The following is a 20,929-nucleotide window of genomic DNA, read 5'->3' on the forward strand; positions in this document are numbered from 1 at the left end:
ACCAAGCAATTTGAAGGTTGTTGAAGGCATCTGGAAGGTTTCCGGATGCAAATTTTCTTCATGACTAGCTTCTGGTAAAAAATGTTAGTCTGTGCATTGCAGGTAGCTGTTGTAATATTCTGGGTTACTTTAATGGTAAATATCCTCCTAAAACATTTTTGGAGAAGACAATTGTTCAATTTCATATATTGTCCTTTTCAGATGTTAATGATATTTAATGAACAAACATCAGTTCTCGTATAATGATAGCCTTAAATTTCATGTCCAGACTTCCAGTTTGTACTGAGAAAAAGAAAAAGTCATTGACAATGTGCTCACTTGGGCCTTTGGTCCAAGTGAGATGATAATAAACTATTTGTAACGGTACATGTACTTGTTATATCCAAAATACTAACTTCATTGAAATTTGCCTCACCCTAGTTTTATGGTACTACAGTAAGCTCTTCCTCAGTTACTGTAAATTCTTTTATTAAAAGGGATTGAGAGTTAATTTGACACTGGAGTTGTAACCACTGCACATATATGTGTATTCAAATAATATAACAACTATGTGCTTAATACTTCACAAATATCTCCAGAAATAGGCATTTTAGTTATAATTGCAGAAATACTTTATTAATGACCCCTTCACTATTGCCTTGATCTTACACTTCAACCCTTCATGAGTTATCACTTTTGAGTGTGAATTTGACCTTCAATATCAGTGATAAATATTTCAAAAACATTTCAAAGAGCTATCTAGCACATAAACCAAATATGCAGTCCTTTGGTAGAATTCAACATATCATTGACCAAAATATGGAAGTAATGTAACCAGTATATGTATAAGAGTTACTAAGACTTCTGCAGAAAAGGCAATTTAGGGGAAAATGTAGTATATATAGATCACACACGACCTTTTTCCAACTTCGACCCCTGCCCATAGGAAGAGTTAGACCACAAACAAACCTTTTGTCTGGTTGTGACTTTGACCTTTGACATAACAGATCAATGTGTCATCAGACGTTTTCAGAGCAAAGGAAACATGTGTCATTTATCTTGAGATGCCCAAGCAATGCATGGTTTCATAAGATAAGTGTGGCTATTAAACTGAGGCAAAATCATGAAACATCCCCATTTACACAGCTGGCAAATGAAACATAAGCAACAATCAAATTATCAATTTCTTTTATTCATATGCCTATAGTATATCGCACATTGAACAGTGTTCACATGATGGTTCCTGATGCAGTATGCAATTTCATCCTGTTCTTCCATACTCATAACAGAGAGTGATAACTGTTCGCTTGACAGTACCTATGGATTATGTTCACCAGTTCAGAGAACTTACTTTCCCTCAATCCTCCTTTTCTTTCTATATTGCCATGGATGAACAGGAACCAGGATGAGAGGATACCAGTTGGACTATCTCTGCTGCATTGTGTTAGTAGAATTGTAAACTTTCCATTTGGTGTTTGGGTCCACATTTAAAGACAATAAGTCCCATTTATCATTCCTTTCAAGTGTTTACCATATGGCTCAAGACAAGAATTTCCTGGAAGAATTCCACTCCAGCTTGGCATTGGTTGGTCTTCTCACATTAGCCAGACCAGCCTTTGTGTGTCCCAGTACCATTTGGCATTACAACTTCTCGGTCGGCCTCCCTTGAAATAACAGGACCCTCGTCATCGCTGTCTGCAAATCACCTCTGATATCTGAAGGGGTGCACTCTCTGTTTAGGACTCCCTTGTCTGGTCCTTCCAGACTGTCAACCTGGAGTACTCATCCAGGGATCTCAAGCAGGACTTCAGTTTCTGCAGCATTATGTAAAAAGATTTTAGCAATCAAATAGAATTGTTGCCACATGTACTTACAGATAGAAGGCAGAAAAATCACTTAAGTTGTCATATGTGAGTCTTGTTATATGCTAAACATTTAAGATAATCACATCTCAAATCTCAACCAGACAAACCAGTGACTAATGTTATGAACTCGGTCCAGACAAACCAATGATAACTATTATGGACAATATCCCAAATCACTGTGGTATGATTACATGCGATCAATGAGCCTACTCAATCACTACCTTATCTATTAATTAGGCTTGGAATGCTGGGAATCTTTTTAAGAGATGTCATTTAGTGATTGTTTCAACTCATCAACATGGAAAAATATATATTTACAATCCTTGTCATATAGCCAAACCATTGCTGGATGCAGTGTTAAATAAATGAGTTGGCTTTAACACTGCTTTGAACAGTATTCCAAATATATCACCGCATGTTAGCTTGATGTGGGAAGAAAGCCCTAAGTGATGCAGGTCTTAGATGAATCCCACGAGCATGTGTATAATGCTCACAAACCTAGCAACATAATCGGGGAGAACCAGGATTTGAACCAATGACTATAGGTTTCTGCTAAGCCCAAGAGATGCAACTCTGCACAGAAAATTGTAGTGCCTTAGATAATAGGACATCCGTGCCCACAGCGATAAGGAACAAACTGAAGACATATTTGCAAAATAACCATATGAACCAAACAGAATAATTTCAAAATATTTACCACTCACTGTTGCTCTTCTATGGTCTTTCTTTGCATTGATGCTGCGCAGATGACTGTCTCTTTTATTCATCCGGACATTCTACAAACATAAGTAGCATTCACATCACAGAAATGTCCAAACTGTACATGTTGTACATTTGATTCAAATGAAAAGACCCCGGTTGTGATTCCGACTTAGAACTACCCTTAACATTATAATTCATGTCAAACATTCAGAGATGACATTTATCCCCATATTTAACAAACGTCAAAACAATATTTTGACAACAAAGTCAGGGTCATTCAACACATACATTACATAGGAAATAACTTGTTCGACAATGCAGAGAGATCTCCACCGAGTTGAATATCATTCCATGAATTATTGCCAAATTTTCTTGAAATGCAGATTAATGCAATGCAGTATTTACTTTTATTTCTAGGCTATTTGTTTGGCTTTTCAATGGCACTGTTTTGACAGAGATCTAACCTTGATATGACACTTTGTTCAGAAATGATATAAATAAGAGAATACTTTATTATTCCCGAGAAAATTTTGGTTACATTGTAAACCCATGCTTGCCGTAAAAGGCCATTATGCTTGTCGTAAAAGGCGACTAACGGGATCGGGTGGTCAGACTCGCTGACTTGGTTGATGCATGTCATTGATCTCAATTCCGTGTCTCGATGCTCATGATATCAATCACAGGGTTGTCTGGTCCAGACTCGATTATTTACAGACCGCCATCATATAGCTGGAATATTGCTGAGTGCGACGTTAAACAACAAACCAACCTAAATACACTCATACATACACACACAAACACAACATCCAAACACCAGGGTTAGAAATTGGCACTAGTCATTTTAAAGGTTTTGCTATATGCTATCATTTTAGGACTAGTGGACTGAAAGTGTTAGTTTCTACCGCAGCAAACACTAATCAACTAATGAATTGGGTGGTCAGACTAGGTTGTCATCATACTCTGAGGGCATGGATCTTTGCTGATAATAACAATCACTAGATTGCCTGGTCCATGTTCAATTATTTACAGGCTGCCATCACAGAGCTGGACTATTGTTAGTGTGATGTTTCACATTGCATTGAAATATACCATGATGAATACATGTAGTTTGTATTTATCACAAACAAAAATACTCACTCAATACTTGGTATCCTCTCTGAGGATGTCTGTGAACCTCCACACAAACCCTGAACATGCTGAAACAGAAAACAACTAACTTGTCTTTATCCTTTCAATGTTTCAGTGTGAATTTGTTAAAGATTGATAAGCTGTCATTATTCATTGTAATCCATATCTCACTTTCAGGTGGTTCAGGTGGCAACACATGATTGGAATTGAATGCCACGTTTTGTTTGACATGCACTTTGCCAGATTTATACCATTGGGAACTAACCCTCATCATCAAATCCCAGCGTTATGTTGAGAATATGGACACGACCCTTAAAAGTCCTGCACCTGTAGCTCCTATGCAAGCCCAAACAGAAATACCATGTCACAACAAACACTTGATCATAATAATAACAAAGGGTTTCCGAAAACAACAAAACTAAAAGGCCCTTGACGTTTACAGTAGTAACATGGAGATCAGGAAAATATCTAAATCAATCCATTCCATAAGATCTCTGTATAGAAATCATGGAACATTATGTCTCGAAGCCCTGCTACGTACCTGGCATCCGCAAGCTGCTCTTCCTTCCTTCGGCTGTCAATCGAGTTTTCGAAATACTGGACGTCCTCGTTGTGGATGGCTCAGGTGGATTTCGACCGTGATTTCCGTGTTAGAGGTGATTGAGAACAATGTATTGATACATGAGGTAAGCATATCGCAATCAGGCATCACGGTGTACATCGATTACACGAGGTTTGAGTGTTTGTTTTCATTTGTGTTCCAAAATGGCGCCCTCGGCCATACAGGGAATTATGGGTAGACTTGCTTGTCCTGGACTAACACGAGTTGGTCACGAATGACGAGCGGTCATTTCTGCAGCAGTTACGGAAAGAGACAAGGTTGGCCGATTACTGTTCATACAGGCCATATTGGGAGCCGCGGGGATTTCGACAGTGTGTATTAGGAAGTAGATCTATGTGGTGTATGGAATATGCGTTTGCCTACCATGCCAGGCAGTGTGACGGGATATCCCAGCGGATGTAATATTCCTACAGCAGAAATGTTTCACAACCTCGATTGCAGGGAGCTGAAGACGTGACATATTCACACAGAGACCATAATACATAGACTGTTATATGGTCTCTGATTCAGGTAAGGAATATGTTAATAATATTGATCACGTATTAAAGTTATTTATCTTCTGTAAGCCGCTTATTCTGTTTTATATACGTTAGTAAATGTGTGATTTAATTTTTGTAGGATAAGCAATCTACCTAACTTATGTTATTCCTTGCTAATGTATATGATGTAGAAATATGTTTGCTTACTTATATTCCTTTATCTAGATACTCTAAAGTGACTCATTTTTTTAGTTCATACCATACCGACTAAACTTACTTTTGCAGGTGTGAAGAATCAAGAATAAATTGAATGACAGGAGTTTTGCAACAGTGAACATTGTGAATTGGAAGATAAGACATTTGACAGGTATGGATATTTTCACTTGAACTTGTTGAAGAATACCGTGATGACAACTTTATCATGTTGGGAATTTTGGCGGTGGGGTAGCCTAGTGGTTGAAGTGCTGAAGACCAAGTTTCGATTCTTGTTATGGGTACAATGTGTGAAGTCTATGTCAGGTGTTCAAAAAGGTTTACATTAAAAACTAGCATCTACTCGCCGACTCTGATTTGGAGATGCAACTAAACTTATTGTGAAAATATAATATGCTTTGGATTCTTTGAAGTAAAATAAATGCAATTAAACTTGCAAACACAAATCATTGTTAAATGTTAATCACCTAAAAATAGTTTACATTAGAAATTAGCCTCTGCTCAAATTTACTCATGATTCTGATTGGGAGGTGCAACTAAACTTATCATTGAAAGATCACGTGCTTTGAAGTTTTAAGTAGCTTTACTCAGATTAGCTCAATGTCAAGCTGAAACTGAGTCGGGCGAAAATGTCAAGAAACTGGACAACAGGTATACTATATATGTCATATTTATTTTAGTAAGTAGGAAATAAATAGTAATTTTATAGAAATTTCATTTATATATCTTTCGGCCAGGAATCAACATGTCTCTCCAGATAACAGACAACAATTAGTAGCCCTTTTTGCCAAAACAAGGTGCTGTTTTCGTTCGAGAAATCAGTGACATTTTGCTGAGGTGCCGTTTTAGCCTCACCCATAAGAGATAACCTAATAGATCAGGACCCGGTTGTATCAAAGCCTCATTAACTAATGGCTACATTAAACCCTAATGATACATTAAATGCTCAATGCACCATTAGTTAATGGCATCATTAAAATCGGTTGTATCAAACGTTTATTAGCATATCATTACCTAATGATGCCTTAATGTAAGTGTCTTCATTAACCTGTCATTAAATTCGGTGTTTCCCCTAAATATTTCCCACAATTCCTTGACGTAAACATGTACGCGTTACTTCCGGTCGTCTGTCAAAATGGCATCGTATCCACCTAAACCTTGGAATAGAAACAAGAATTTCGACAGCTCCGAAATTCAGCTTATTGCCGAGTTGGTGGAGAAACACATCTCCATACTTAACAGTTAGTTGTGTAGCACCGTCACCCACGAAAGAAAGAAGGCTATTTGGGCAGACATAACTTCCAAAGTTAACGCTCTCGTTGTTTGTCAGCGTACAACAAAAGAAATAAAAACAAAATGGATGAACATGCACCAGACGGCCAAAAGGGAATTCAGTAACAGACTAAGTAAAGTGATAATTATTGATATAAGATGTGCATTCTTTAATTAATCAAAAGGTTCTTTTGGCCGGAATCGAACACGCAAAACTGTTCTCACGACACATTTAGTTTAAGTCATTAGAGTAACTCCCCCTTATGAAATTGATCATGGCTGACAACGCCAAGTTGAAAACGTATCTTTCTGGAGTGAAGTGAAAGGGATCCATGAATTTACATTACTTTCAATTGTGAAATATATTTACAAGGTTGGTATCATTAGGATGCACATAAGACTTTACCAACACAGACCAGTGAGCTGACCCATGTAGAAGTGCGTTTCATTCATTGTAAAGATTGCCGCTATAAATTTGGCGCTATAATAATATGTTTATTTCAAACTAGCTGAGTTTCTAGTGACGACATTTACCTGTAGTTCAACACTTAGTGCGTGCGATCTTGCAGATTTGGGCTGTAATTCATCTCTCACAAGATCGCAGATATATCTGATGCTTGCATTCCCAAAACGGTAGCGTGCCCTTACTTCTTCATCGCTCATGGTTTCGAGGTGTTGAGTTCGTTTTCTGAAAACACAGTCTTTCATTGTGCGTCCTAAGCGTTCAAACAATATGTTCGCGGCCATGTTTGTTTTTAATGACACGCTAATGATGCCCCAGAACCTTCATTAAGTTAATGACACGCTAATGACACCACGACGTCATTAAAACGTTAGTACAACTGGATTTAATGATACATTAGTTAATGAAGGTTTAATGACACGTTAATGCATCATTAAAGTTTGATACAACCGGGTCCAGGTGATCAGGCTTGGTGACCTGGTTCATGGCATCTAACAGTGTGGATTGATGTTCACAATATCAATAACTGGATTGTCTAGAATCTTGGGTCTACCTTTAGAATACAGTACCTAACTTTTCACAGTACCTAACTTTTCAAACAGGTCACAGTACCCTGCATTCGTAGTATTCTGTTGTCTGACACTGGCAAAACAATGCCTTGTGATGTCAGGGGTCATTGGATGTGCATATATATGCTCTTTTCAGTGGTCTATCATCTCCACACGCTATGTTGTTGCATAAGTTTTAATTATTTGTTTACTAAATATTGTTTTAAACATATTTATTTCACAACTTGTGAACTGGATTGGTAAACAAACAAAAACTTATTTGAATACCGCTCCAGAATTAGAATACAATATGATATGACAAAAGTACAGTCAAGGAATACAATTATATACATGTTCTTATTATAGAAACTACGTTGTCGGCGCTGTCAGGTCGCATTTTTAGTAGTAATAGTGTACTGCAATATACGGCAAGGAATAGTATCATAAATTTAAGATGCTATGTAAAATCACAAAACCTATTGGATATCTGAATATAGTCTTGTACTGATTTAAGAATTTCTAAGTTTATTTTTGACGTCCTTTCAGGATTACCTAATAGAATTGAATTTAGATCATATCCCTTAACATAATAGTACATATTCTGTCTTCAATCATTGTAATTTGGGCATATGAGAAAGAAGTGAAGTGCATCTTCAGTGTGATGGCCACAGCTACATGCAGGATTATCTTATAAACATTGCCTGCGGATGCACATTTTATAACAAGTGCTTGTTTATTTTCTATATGCTTTTATTTCATTTTTTACTTATTACAGTGGTTAAAATGATTATGAATATAAATTGAAACTTATAATGTGCAATAAGTGGGTTATAGCTGAAACGACACCTTAGCAATTACTTGACGAAAATGACACCTTATTTTCTTTTTACCTTGTTAAAATAAATGAAATTAAACTTGGATTGATAACTTGCAAAGACCAATAATTGTGAAATGTTAATACAAGTTTACATTAGAAATTAGGCTCTACTCCAACTTATCCTATACCCGACTCAATTTATTGTGATAACATGCTTTGAAGTAAAATATATGGAATTAAACACACATCGTCTCATACAAACAGAAATACATTTAGTTGTTAAACGTTGAAACAAGTTTACCTTCGAAATTAGTCCCCTACTCCAATTTACTCACCGACTCTGATTGGCAGACACAGCTCACTTGTTGTGAATGTATTTTTCACTTTAAAGTACTCAATGTTAGGGCTGCACCGATACAGGGAGGTCACGATACGATACGCATTTCGATATTCTGGTCACGATACGATATGTATCTCGATACGCAATGATAAAAAAACAAGACTTAAAGCATGTCAAGATTGCACCTTTCATGATTTTGGAATAGTCAAAATTGTTTTATAATAACAAGACTACTGAAGTTGTTCAGCTTCAAAGTGGAACTTCCTCTAACTTTCCTTAAAAACAATTCAAAGTTCAAACACCAGAAAATAATTAATGTGCTCCACCAGTGATACAACGTCAAAGAATTTTGATGCAATGGTCGAAGAAATTGTATCTGAAATTATTGTTTTTATCAGGAATAATATATTCCAATAGCATGTTACCTTATTTGCAGCTTTTATTATATCTATATATATATATTTAAAATTATAAGAACCACAAGTGTAGCATTTTGGTACTGGTGATTGCTGTTGCAGGATATTTTTACGCATGGAACAATTTGACCAGTCACCCTAGGCACTTCCCGTGCTACATGTATTTCGATTGCGAAAGCGTTATGTTGACATATATTAGCCAAATTGCCACAATTTTAACAAGTCAAAGTATGGCATTTTTAATATATGTATCCATTCTATAGCAAGTGAAGTTCGTTTCAATGCGTCAAAAGCGATAATCTGACTGTGATTGCTGTATCTCTTCACACACGATTTCACATAACTTAATGAAAACAATATTAAATGAAATTTTGAAAAAAACTATTAAAATATATTACAAACACAAGTCCAGATATACAATGAACACGTTTTCATAACAAGATAGTATGATAATGGTATTGAATTGCGTGCTTCAGTTCGGATTTGCTGACAGGTATTTCCATTGTTATGTGCTTGCGGGGATCAGCTGATAATGAAAAACATCTGTCGGTGTAAAACCTGAGCTTATTAAAAATGTAAGTACGTTTCTGGGAGCCATGCGTTACCACCCGCTATAACCAAGTTAGCGATTTATTGAAAGGCACAATAGCGAGGAAACGCTGTACTTGAGATTTGCGCTCCGTGTCGTGGCGTATCGATAAATGGGCCTACGTTTATCGTATATCGTATCGTGGGTCAAGTATCGCGATGCATCGGAATATCGGTGTATCGTTGCACCCTTGCTCAATGTCAAGCTGAAACTGTATTTAAGAATCCTAACATGGTGCTGTCAGATTACAATTTTTCACAATGGCCTTTCGATGTGACATTTGAACATGTTGAAAGGTTTTACAAGGGATATTTGTCAGTAATAACTGATGCTATTTCTGCCCTTACATTACAACAAATAAATCAGCCAATATGGAACTATTTTATTGATATGTGGCAACAAACATACTTCAGGCTGTACAGGTTACAAATGGGTTAATATCTATGTCATCTTGTTCCTCCTTATGTCTGGGCAGTTGCTCGCTACAATTTCGGAACTTCTTTACAGTTACAGACAGAAAATACCAGAACCGTTAACTACTACAAATCAAATTTCACTGAAAGTGTCGCCACAACTGAAAATCTTCAAATACCTGTATTTGGCTATAACTTTGACTATTTTTTTCTGTTCCTGCCTATTATCTATTCCTGCCTCTCGAAGGATGCAGTGATTTATATAAGTGCACACATATATCACAGATAAACTCCTGAAGTCTATGAAAGTTATTTACAAGTTATACACATAAGGACTTAAAGGTGGAGAATGTATTGATGTCAACTTCTTTATTATGATGATCACAACATTTCGGAGTATGTACTTACTCCTTCATTAGGTGAATATTCACAATTCTGCTCCAAATGCTTAGATCAATGCTCATATTGTCAACCATATTTGCCATTTTTATATCATATTCATTTTATTTCTAATAATGGTGTAATTGGGACACACAAATATAAAGTAACCCAATACTTTCCGTAACGGGCGACAATGCTTGTCTAAAGAGTTGACTTACGTCATCAGGTGGCGATCAGGCTCGGTGACTTGGTTGATGCATGTCATTGATCCCAATTGTGTGGGTCAATGCTCATGATGTCAATCACTGGACTGTCTGGTCCAGACTCGATTATTTACATATAGCCGGAATATTGCTTGAAATAAAACAACAAACCAAAGTTTTATTTGACCTTCAATCACTACAACCTGATCTGAGTCTTGAAAAGATATGACTTTGATTCAGTGAAAATTAGCATCATGATAGTTTCAACTGTAGATACAGTTAATCTGTTTTTTTGTACAGTTTCTGTTTATTCAATGTATATGTTGTTCAAAAAAGCTTTGCCTCTTCACCAACCCTATTCCTCTTTTGGAATAAATAGTGTCTAATCACTACTAATCATCCTAGTGAACACAACAAAGAAATGCACATCGAAAACGTCATTATTATTATTTCTGATCTCTGATAAATTAGAAAAAAATGTTATCCAGCAAGATACATTTCCTTGGTCCCAAGAAGCATGTTACTCGATAAAGGCACAACTGACTAAACCGTCACTACTCAATTCAGTAATTAACAGACAATTGCAAGTACTGATACCCACCCGACACTAATTGCCCTGTTAATCCCTAGTCCACAATGAGTTGACATTGAGTTCATTTTGCTAATTAGCTGTTTTTAGAGTAGCAAGGTAATAAACATCAAAGGTGGGGCAGGCTTTGATCATGTGTTCTGTAGAAGAGATGATGTCACTTGTTTTATGTTTATTTAGGATTAGCTACATCCGTTGATGCTACCAAGGCAGCCCTTGAGATTATCAGACAGTTTGGCTAGACACAAACTGATGTCTCCCTTGTAGCACACTATGTGTCAGACAAGGACTTTGACCACTCTGTGTAGATGCATATCAATGCATAAAGAACATTGGGTAGATGATTCAACAATGCCACACAAGTCAAAGTTGGGTTTCACTGTATTTAGAAACAGACGATGGATCCAAAACTTTATAACAGTAATTATGATTAATTTAAACTTTGCCAGGCAAATATTTTGGCAGATTTGCATGTTATTGTTAATCTTCATTTAGTTAATTTTCAAAAAAGATAGGATAAATGATAAAATATGATAATGAGTCATGAATATTTGAATTCAGATCAGAACAAACAGGGAGGGTCACCCCAAAATGTGAGAGTCTGTAGGGGAGGCTTTTGACAAAATGGACAATAAAATATAAAGTGCTTTGCATTTTCTTTCAGGGAGGGTTGTGTCAAAAATGAATGAGAACATACCGGTAATACATGACCGGCCCCTTTTAAAAATAATGTAATATACATAGTTTTTAGTTGATGGTTCAGGTTGTACTTTTCAGTTGAATTTCTTATCACTGTCTATGATTGACTACCAATTAACGGTAGATATTAAATATCCATAATAACTTAGATAAATGCTTCTACAGTCTCATCCTAATTTGTCAAAATTTGAATTTCAATATAGCTTCCATTAATAAATTAATGAATTTGGTGAGAATAACTATTGTCTGAATTCCTAATATACTTTCTTTTGTATTTGGTGTGCAAGGGTAGCCTAGTGGGTGAAACAGTCTGTGAAACCCCGGGTTCAATTCACCACATGGGTACAATGTGTGAAGCCCATAGCTGGAATATTGCTAACAAGCTGCATGAAACTATACCAACTCACTCGCTCATTATGTTGTATTTTGAGATCACTTACATGACATGTGTTTTGATAATTATGAATAGTTGCATTTATGTATTTATTTATAAGAACCTATGTAACTTAGTTTTGCATAGTCTTGTTTACCCTTCCTTACATTTTTATGTAATGCAAACATTCAAGCAAAATTCAGGTGAACCTTGTGGTATTGTTTTAGAAGACCGGATACATTTTTTTATTTTCTGAACACTTTTCTGTTTGCAATGGCTTATTTACATGTTCAAAGATTGGTTAAATCAGTTGCAAGATAAATTGTCAATACCTCACTGTTCGAGAAAACAACTTTAAACACTTGTAAATATGTGTGTGTTTCATAACTTTTGTCTAACAAGTTTCTAAAGATGTTATGAAATGTTTCAGGTACCTGGATTTCACAATCTGACACCAGCTACATTTAAGAAGATCTTGCTCACACAATTCAGACAAGGGACTCGCCGGATGATGAACAGTACTCCTGATAACAACCAACAGATTCACCTCAGAAAGTGATGATTCTGAATGAGTAATGCCACATCAGTGTTACTGTAGGTGGTTTTATTATGACACTAATGAAGTCTGAATGAATTTATGCCAAAGCACTGTGACTATGTCCAGTTTGTGTACACCGATGCTGACTATACAAATCTGAATGACTTTTGTGGTTTACTGCAGAAACATAATTGACTTTAGATATTCTTCTTCAATAAAATTCTTCTGAGATTTGACTACTTTGTTTATTTAGAAAATGGCATTGAAGCGTCTGTCCTCTAAGGCCTTGCAAACACCACTGGTTACTTTATGCTAGTTCCTCTTCTTGCTTGATCAAATTTCAATTTGTGATATGTACCAATGAAATGTAATATAATCAATAAATAAGATTTTTTTACCAAAAACATGTTTTGCTTCATTAGCATAAAGAAATATAATACTGATCAGCCATAACATAGGTGCTGAACAAATATAAAATGTACTAATGCCCTGAATGTTTTCCTACTATAAATACAGCTCACTTAACAAAAGTTGTAGTTCCACCTTAGTAGACAAATGACATTGATAATTTTTCTGTACTTTATTTAGGTGTTTTCTATGGATGACATTAGTCTTATGCACCAATTTGGGACAATTGTATTCTGTTTTATATTCCCATGAAACTACACTGTCCCGATATAACAAGTACTGATACCGTTCTAAACTAATCTGTTAATCTCACCAGGGCCAAATGCCAAAGCAGATAGTCAATGACTTTCCATTTTTTTCTGAGTGAGAATGCTGTTTTGCCACTTTTAGCAATATTGCAACAATATCATGGTGGGGGACACCAGCAATAAGCTTCACACATTGGACCCATGTCGCGAAACAACTTGTGAACAATGCATGCCCACATATCTCAGTTTGAGGAGGATATTTACAACTAAAATAACACAGAATATTACAACAGGTACCTGTAATGCACAGGCTAACATTATTTACCAGAAGCAAGTCATGAAGAAAATTTGCATCCGGATACCTTCCGGAAACCTTCCGGATACCTTCCGGAAACCTTCCGGATGCCTTCCGGATGCCTTCAACAACCTTCAAATTGCTTGGTATTTTCAAGTTAATTTTTTTATGTGTTTCACACTTAAGTGAACAAAATGCACCCCCCAAATTTTGACATTTTTTTTGGAAGGTTTCCGGAAGGTATCCGGGCCGGATCCAAAATGGGAAGGTATCCGGAAGGTTTCCGGAAGACCGAAACCTACACTTTTTTTGCTGTGAAATCGGATCGGTTGCGCGACGTAAGCCTCCTTCGAGTTCACCATCCTGGTATAAATATCTTACGCTTACTCTATCCGGAAGTTTTTGTTCTTTGCCTCTCCTCGGTGCTGAAGATTCGGAAGTCAAAGATTTCATTTTAATCGCATCGGATGGTTTCTTCCCGATTAATCTCGTTACTTCATTATTCAGCGCTGATACAACAGCTGATAATCGTGTCACCCATTCGATTGATCTTAATCATTCCGATTTCATTTCAATCCCATACTGATAGCCAAACAAACGTTCCGCTAATGTCCGGTTAAATCATTCAACGATAGCTTGACTACGGTAGGCCTCTTTTTCACCACGCCTGATTTTGACATCATGCTTTGTTAACAGTTTAGTTACCGATCCCATAAACTCGCGACCGGGATCTACTTGAAATAGCTTAGGCCATTTTAGTGGTCCGCGTTTATATATGCGACTCAGTGCATTAGCTACTTCTGTTGAATCTTTCGAGGTTAATGGCTCAGCCTCTTTGTATCGACTAGCCACATCCACTACTGTTAAAGCGTGTTTATACGTTTTGCGTCTTACCTTATCATGTGGACGAAACAAGGTCAGCCTGATGAACTTCATTTGTTGTACAAATATCAAACTTCTTCCTCGGTATATAACGCGGTGCTGGTAAGTATATTTGCCACATCGCTTGTTTCTTTAACCAATCCTTGGCCACATCTTTAGATACCTTAGCTGCAGTGGCTAATTTTTGTATTGCTCCTATACATTTCCATTATCCTCGTGGGCTATAGTACATTTTATTCATTATTAATTAATATTGATGATTCTTTTAATATGACTCATGACGATCGTTAAATCACATCAGCGTTTTGACATTAAAAAAATCCCCCCTGTAGTGGTGGTATAGTTATATAAATCTGGCTGCAGTGAAGTTGTGGCAGAACCCCCACTACCTATACTACTTAATTGCCCCTTGTGTAATTGCAATCAAGTTGGTGTTGTGTAATCAATCAACACATTACAACCATTTGCCCTTAATTAGCTGTCCCGAGCTTTCTATAGAAGTTGATAGCCTACCGTTTCATTAATACAGTGGGTATTCGTGGTGGCTTATTAACAAAACCAAAATATTGTCTTTTGAACTTCCGTTAACTTGTCTGTCATCGCCAATATTGATATGAAAGATAATATTTCATACCCGAAAAAAACATACTATCATTGGCCACTAACAAACATTAGCAGCATTAGAATAAGAACATATAATTAAATACAGTATGACGTGACGATGTGTAAGCATACATAAAAACCTAGAGAGGTATAATAATACCTCAAGAGCAACACAACAGTTACAAATGTGGTTACAGAATGCAAAATGGCACAATAACATATGTAGAAACATAAGAGGACATATCTTTAGCAAAAAAGGAAACGTTTGAAGTTATAAGAGATACAGGTTGTTCTGGAATTTGCAGTCAGCTTCATGGCTTTATGACTAGTGTAAACGTTTTCCCAATGTTCTCTTGTACCGATTCTATATACATTGATGTGTTGAGACGCAAAACTTTTTTGCTGTTTATGGTATCGATGCATCAGACACAACGTGTAAGTTACTTACTTCAGTTTCTGTATTGTACTTGGGGTTTTACGAGCAGCACCTCTTTTTGCATCCTGTATACCATTCTACCTATCGGATCGACTTGGCCCGGGTGGTTAAAACATCAAAAACATCACGACTGTACAGTACAGTACAGTAGTTTGGAGTTTAACGACCGCTTCAGCCTCTGGCTGGACCGCAGTCGGAGCCAGCCGGGTTTTAAGTAATAATATATACTGGGGAATAGTAATAACGTGTGGCGTCTGAAGGAGAGGGGGAGTAAGTTAGGAAATAAGAGTGGTAGATGTTTGAGGGTGACAGAAGGTTGCCAGTAGAGAGCTGGTAAAAGACTAGGGACCCGTTCCACAAAGCGATCTTAGCGCCACGATTATTGCAAGTCTATGTTAAGTATAAGAGTGACGGTCGCCTTAGCGCTAAGATCGCTTTGTGGAACGGGGCCCTGATCTGTATCATAAGATTGTATAGTTCATATAAAGCATAAAATAATAATAAATCAAGGAAGTTAATATATGGATGTCAACTTCTTTACTATGAGAAAAACAACGTTTCGGAGTATACGCTTACTAGAAGAAGAAGAAAGAAGAAGAAAATTGTTTTATTTAAGTGTCACATGCTGCAGTACAAAATATATGGACATATAAACATTTCATTAAAAAACAGCACCCGGCCAGTTGGCCTACGAGACACTAATTACATAATGGTACATTTAAAATATAAAAAAAGAAAAAAAAAGAAAAATTAGTTGTAACTTTGTATATTACTACACCCACACCCACACCCACACCCACACCCACACCCGCACCCATACACCCACATACACATCCGCATTAAAATCCCGCTCAAAGCATACAAACAGGTAAGCATACAGGAAGCTCACAGCAATCTCATGCAGAACATTCACAGCAGTCTCATACAAAACACTCACAGCAATCTCATTCAGAACACTCACAGCAATCTCATACAGAATACTCGCAGCAATCTCATACAAAACACTCATGGCAATCTCATACATGTCATACATCTATACACATATGCGTTCATATACACACAACTTAATTCATCAATCGTGTATACTAGCCTACATGTGTAACCAGCATACATACTAACATACCAACCTACATACATAGTATTACCTATATCCATCAAACATAAATCAATCCGTATTATACATACACAGGTCCATCCATACCTACGTACGTTCAAACACACCTCAATCCAAATATACTAACACACATGCACACATACAACCATACATCCATACATATCTATATCCATTCAAACACACCTCAATCCAAATATCCTAACACACATACAACCATACATCAATACCTATATCCATCCATACACACCTCAGTCCATATATACATACACACATACAACCATACCTATATCTATCCATTCACACCTCAGTCCATATATACATACACACATACAACTATACAGGAGTCGTACTGAATACAATATGAACATACATTAAATACAACAGATAATATAGATGAGAGGCACTGTATACTAACGTACATAAACACACCCGCCTACACCTACGTGCATATATTAGACAATGCATAACATTATGGATGGGATAAAAAGTAATTAAAATAAAAGCTAACTGTTTATATAAAGTTTACGGCGCCTGTACATTCTGTAGACAAGGGTGGCTAGGGGTTTACTTATACATGGAGTATTCATTAAATAACAGGTCTGTTGTAGTAGCGAACAGGTCGGGAAGGAAGTAATATAATTCCATAAATCATATCTTAAATCAGAATGTACTTCGATAAGATCGGTCCATTATAAGTTGAGCATATGGTTCAGTGTTAAGCGAGCCCTTAAAGAGTCTATATGTTCTAAGTTTGTTACCTTTTATAAGCCCTCGATCGTTCCACAGCTGACATAGCCAGTTGTGGTAATCATTTGATATAAGCCAAGTCTTTATATATTCCATATCAGGGGGTGTTAAATTAAATATATCCAAAATAGGAAGTTGCCACGACTTGATAAGTGTAAAAACCTTATTAGTCCATGATTTACGATAATTACCTCACCATAGATGGACTTTACTACTCACTCGAATGTTGTCACAGTTTTATAGACGATACCATAGTTGTAAAAATTCCAACTTTTGCTTGGTATAAGGCGAAGTCCAGCCCATATCCCCTCGAACTGACAAGTTTGGTGACTTACAGCCCACTCCGAGAAAGAATCTACATGCTCGGTTTTGTACAGAATTGATACAACTGAACTTACTCCTTCATCAGGTGAATAAATGCCATGATTTACTTACTTACTTACTTTGGAGATTTAACGTGCGCTTTCCGACTGATGCGTATTTCGCACACGGGCCCGGCCAGGCCATTTAATGTGTTTCCGAAAGGGGCGAGGGTGGTCTGTGCAACCCAAGAGGGGGCTTTAGGGGTTGCTTATATAGAATTTGGGAATTTTGAGATTTGGAATAGATGCCGATGGGGTTGGGGAGGAGAACTAAGGGAGCTGGGTATGGTGGATGATTGTTTGTTTATGTGATTTTGATTTGGTAGGTTATTATGGTTTTAGATGCGTTTTATTAGTTCCGTTTTGATTAAGAATACGCCTAAGGCCTTGAAGTTTTCTAGTTTATTTTGTGGATTTAGTATTGCTTCTAGAGTGAGAGCCTTGTTTAGATTGAGGGTGGTTTGTAAAGCGGTTCAATGTGTTAGGTAGTGTGTGCAGTGGATGAGTGCGTGTTCTGGGGTTTCTGGTTGTTTGCAGTGTGGGCAGTTACCTGTTTTGTGTTTTTTAAATTTTTTTAGGTGGTTATTTAGGTTGGTGTGTCCTGTTTGGAGTTTAGTGATTACTCTGTCGATTTTTTTTGATGGATGGAGAATTTTTGGTTTGGTTAGTGGTTTGCTGAGCACTCTTTTGATTTGGCTATTTGAGTTTAGATATAGGTTATGCCATTTTTTTGTGATTTTTTGTTTGTTTACACTTTTAATTTCTGATTTTGAGATGGGTAAGTTTAAGCTTATTTCTGGGATTTTGAGGGATAGTTTAGCTGCTTTATCAGCGTTTTCATTACCGTATATTCCTACGTGGGCGGGTATCCACAAGAAGGTTATTTGTTTGCCTGCTTTTGTTAGGTCGTTGGAGCTTTTAAGTATTTGATTTATTAATTTAGGTCGTTTTTTGGTATTTTTGTTTTGGAGGGCTTGCAGTTCACTTAGGGAGTCGGTAAGTATTAGGATTTTTTTGTGTTTTTTGGATTCTTGATTATGGAGGGCTGAGGCCATGCCCATTAGTTCTGCCGTGAATATTGATTGGTTGTTTGGGAGTTGGAAGGATTGTGTGGTTTTAGTTGGTTGTGTGGTATGGACTCCGAAACCCGTGTGTTTGGAGGTCGGATCTGAAGATCCGTCCGTGTAAATGTGACACCAATTTGGCCAATTTTCGTGTATGTATGCTAGTGTGGTGGTTTTAGCTATGTTTGGGTCGGTTTGTTTATTTATTTGGCTAGCTAGTGTTGTGTCTATTTTGGGTATTTTAAAATAGTCTAAAACATAGACACTTTTATGTACTTGTTTGTGTTTTTTCACTAAATTTGAGTAAACTCAATTTAACTCAGTAAAGAACAGTAAATAGTTTGAGATGAATCCTGTACTTGTTCCTTAAACATCATAGGTATTTATTTAAATAACATTAATTTGAATGTTTTGATTATCAAAGACTGTCATTATTATGTTCAAATAACTTCAATGTATATTACTTTAATAACATTCGTTTATGTTTTCATTACCAAAGACTGTGTCATACTGTGTATAGATAATTATGTTAGAGAATAAACTAATCCCAAGCTTTCTAATTAGTGGACTAATCAATTTTGACCAAAGGGTACATGCCTATTGTTGTTTTAACTGACCCCTCATTTGCCGTATAACTATTGGGTGTATGACAAATGGGCGTATGACTAATGGGACATGACCGCTGGGTTAGGTCTACTATCGCCTACAGTATTATCAAAACAATGTTATGCACCAGTGACTGTCACTAATGAGCTCCCATTACCTTCAGTTTGAACAGACTCTCCCACTATGAGAGACTGAGAAAAAACCCTTGTTAAGTGATAACAATTTTATTTATACTTTGCAACAAGAAAAACATAACAAATTATGACATTGACATCACTTGATATGACCATGTCTCACTCATTAAAATAGCACATCACTGCGTCAGAAAATAAAAAAATATTGATTAAATGTCCACTCTTTTTATAGCTAAACTCCAGTTTGAGTCCTTAATCCCTATTACTCACTGTAGCTGCATGTCTGGACTAACCAGTATCATCTTGTATGGCTGAGCCTTCATGCTTGATTAAATGTTGTTACTGGTATTTAGGGCTCCAAGCCTGAAAAGCTGTAGAACCCTATTGTAATTGTTATGTTTGTTATTATTATTATTATTCCGCCGTTTTTTTGTACCAGACCTACAAAAGCAACCAGTGGCCAGAATGGCTTCAAAATCGACAGAAACATCGGCACCAACGTAACGCAGATACCAGCAAAAACCCAAGGCCACAGGCCTTTCAACTTCAGCAGCAATAATCTTTGAAACTAATAGTCCAATGACTTCCAAATTTGCCATGCTGCAGCGCAATCAGATTCCCATCGTTTTGTACTGCCGGACCATGGTAGCTACAAGGCACCGTTTGGCAGCCATATTGGATTTAAAGGTTTTGGCACTTTCTTTCACCATTTTTCTCAGTACTTGTCTCTCAAAATCTGCTCAGCTCAGCTACCAGCTCAAAAGCTTCCAAACTTTCCATACTTTGTGTCCAAGTACCAGAATACCAACTTCGGAGAAAAAATACTTTTATACTTTTTCCTGATAGCCCATGTCCGCTAAACGGACAACGAAACGACAGCGTTTTAAAAAGGGGCCTCTTTGGCACCCGTCCATTAACTTGCCATAGAGCAAAACTCTAAACATTAATATCTCGGCTAGTATTGGGCCGATTTCGCCCAAATTTCGTGTGTGTTTGTACATTGTCCAATGTCATGCCTAATTGTAGCCAAATCGCATTGGAGGCTGCGAAGTGAAAAATGAAACAGCATCATCTATAACAACATACTTTAACCTATTGTACCTAACCAGATCATTCAATAACTGTCAGACTAGACACTCTTTAGTATTTAAATATGCAGTTCGATATTGAAATGCATTCACAAAATCCCAAGTCCAACATACACCAAACTGTGATCTGACTCTGTGAATGTCATTTGGTGGGAGAAACAATGATATTTTACGACACTTCAAATTGTTCAGTAAAGACACTGAAAGAAGCGTCCTTGCACTTGACGCTATACGTTATATAGTATTGTCGGTAAACCTGTGGTGTCAGTTTGTACATTTCATAAACAAGTACATGGGCTTTGTGTGTAATTTT

The 20,929-nt window shown here is 36.8% G+C and overlaps 2 long non-coding RNA genes across 3 annotated transcripts; one reads left to right on the forward strand and one right to left on the reverse strand.

The window, feature by feature from the left end:
• Nucleotides 1-1,186: 1,186 nt before the first annotated feature.
• On the reverse strand, nt 1,187-4,669 carry LOC139447857 (uncharacterized). Of its 2 annotated transcripts, none has more exons than XR_011652048.1 (4): nt 4,216-4,669; nt 3,684-3,742; nt 2,549-2,620; nt 1,187-1,793 (listed from the first exon to the last, which is right to left on the reverse strand). It is a non-coding gene; the product is annotated as an uncharacterized lncRNA (long non-coding RNA). The 2 variants fall into 2 exon arrangements; XR_011652049.1 differs by having other exon boundaries at nt 2,542-2,620.
• On the forward strand, nt 4,397-13,033 carry LOC139447856 (uncharacterized). Its single transcript, XR_011652047.1, has 3 exons — nt 4,397-4,806; nt 5,061-5,142; nt 12,522-13,033. It is a non-coding gene; the product is annotated as an uncharacterized lncRNA (long non-coding RNA).
• The last annotated feature ends 7,896 nt before the right edge of the window (nt 13,034-20,929 follow it).

The sequence above is a fragment of the Haliotis cracherodii genome, unplaced genomic scaffold (assembly GCF_022045235.1).
Source record: "Haliotis cracherodii isolate W230 unplaced genomic scaffold, xgHalCrac1.p SCAF_7, whole genome shotgun sequence".
In the NCBI taxonomy this organism is placed as follows: Eukaryota; Metazoa; Mollusca; class Gastropoda; order Lepetellida; family Haliotidae; genus Haliotis; species Haliotis cracherodii.